The sequence below is a fragment of the Aplysia californica genome, unplaced genomic scaffold (genome assembly GCF_000002075.1).
Source record: "Aplysia californica isolate F4 #8 unplaced genomic scaffold, AplCal3.0 scaffold01004, whole genome shotgun sequence".
Taxonomy (NCBI): Eukaryota; Metazoa; Mollusca; class Gastropoda; order Aplysiida; family Aplysiidae; genus Aplysia; species Aplysia californica.
In genome coordinates this window covers 96,585-98,631 of record NW_004798274.1, presented here as the reverse complement: position 1 = coordinate 98,631, position 2,047 = coordinate 96,585, and the positions used below count along the sequence as shown (strand labels likewise).

At 41.5% G+C, this 2,047-nt stretch overlaps 1 protein-coding gene across 1 annotated transcript in view; it reads left to right on the top strand.

The window, feature by feature from the left end:
• Nucleotides 1-146, top strand: part of LOC101855606 — a gene marked incomplete in the record, with an annotated part of 40,795 nt that extends 40,649 nt beyond the window's left edge. Inside the window, 1 exon segment of the mRNA XM_035973108.1 lies at nt 47-146.
• Nucleotides 147-2,047: the final 1,901 nt, after the last annotated feature.

Sequence of the window (2,047 nt, the reverse complement as noted above, 5' to 3'; positions counted from 1 at the left end):
GATTGTCACAGGTTTCCTCTAGGGTCTGTATGATTGCTACAGCTGTCTGTATGATTGTCACAGGTTTCCTCTAGGGTCTGTATGATTGCTACAGCTGTCTGTATGATTGTCACAGGTTTCCTCTAGGGTCTGTATGATTGCTACAGCTGTCGGTATGATTGCTACAGCTGTCGGTATGATTGCTACAGGTTCCTCTACGGTCTGTATGATTGCTACAGCTGTCGGTATGATTGCTACAGCTGTCGGTATGATTGCTACAGGTTCCTCTACGGTCTGTATGGTTCGGTTGGCATTTTGTGGAGGGGGCAATGATTTAGCGCCAACGTCCGACAAATATTTTGGTGGAGTTTTTGCCTACCCACATCCTCCGTAGGAAGCAAACATGTGCTACAGCGTGGCCAACGTCGCTGCCAGCTGAATGTTTGACGGGGCCGGTTGTGTGGGAGGGGGGGGGGACAGGAATAAGTACCCACCCACACCCCTCTCTCTCACTCACACCCCTCTCTCTCACTCACACCCATCCTTAGCTTTCCGCTCTTGTCAGTGTCAGCATATTTCTTGGAAGTTCTTCTTCCACCTTCTGTTTTTCCCCGTAGATATTTGACATAATGATGGAAAGCTGGTGCCTTCTCCCAATGCTCTGATGTTTTTGTCTTTTTTGATGCGAAGCCTTTTGTGTACAAGCCATATCTTCGACCAGCTGAGCCAATGTGAGAGGTGGGTGCCACTCCAATCTTTCCCAGGTAGGATCTCGTGTTGCTGACCAGGTCAGCGGTTGGCCTTGATGACATTTGACCTTGACACAGTTCCCTTCTCATTCGGTCAGAGTTTTTGGTTGTTGAACTCTTCTTGTTTGTTCGTATTGGTTTTTTCCTATTGTTATAACAAAGTAGATTCATTTGATTATTTCTTTTCCTGCTAACCACAACCCCACCACCACACACTCCCCTTTTTTTTCTTGTTTCTTTTGTTTTAGAATAATATATATATATATATATTTATGCCCATATAATTTGACGTTCCACGTACTAATTGTAGATTTGACCTTTCTAGTCTAATATGTTGTACTGTACCTTGTATGGGGGGTCAGGTAGTCTAATATGTTGTACTGTACCTTGTATGGGGGGTCAGGTAGTCTAATATGTTGTACTGTACCTTGTATGGGGGGTCAGGTAGTCTAATATGTTGTTGTACTGTACCTTGTAGGGGCCGAGAGTCGGGAGGAACCAGCTTACTCAGCAATCTGCATCCGTTTCTTTCTTTATATCCATTTCTTTCTTTATCCATTTCTTTCTTTATCCATTTCTTTCTTTATCCATTTCTTTCTATATCCATTTCTTTCTTTATCCATTTCTTTTTTTATCCATTTCTTTCAAGCTTCATAATTGGACCAATTTGACTCATTACAGGCATCATAGTTGGACAAATTTGACTCATTACAGGCATCATAGTTGGACAAATTTGACTCATTACAGGCATCATAGGTGGACCAATTTATCATGAAAATAAAAAGTCATTCTTTCAAAAGTCTTCAAAAAATAGCAACATAGCTTTAAATTACTTTTGTTTTCAAGTCGGTTTAATGTTGTATTTTAAGCGGCCCCTCATTCTGGGTTCTCTCGTGATATTGTTGGGAAATATTTTAGAAATTAATTTCATGTTTCCGTTGTTCTGATTTGATGGGTTTTTTAAAGTGTGTGATGTTGAAAGATGCTATTGATAGTTGTGTTTGATGTGGCCGGGACCTCTCGGTGACACAACTTGAGACGTGCGCTGTTCTTCTGTGTTAGGCTAGAGTCCAAGCAGCGTTGACACATTTGTCTCCTACACAATGTGCTAAAGGAACACACTTTGTCACAATGTGCTAAATGGACACACTTTGTCACAATGTGCTAAATGGACACACTTTGTCACAATGTGCTAAATGGACACACTTTGTCACAATGTGCTAAATGGACACACTTTGTCACAATGTGCTAAATGGACACACTTTGTCACAATGTGCTAAATGGACACACTTTGTCACAATGTGCTAAATGGACACACT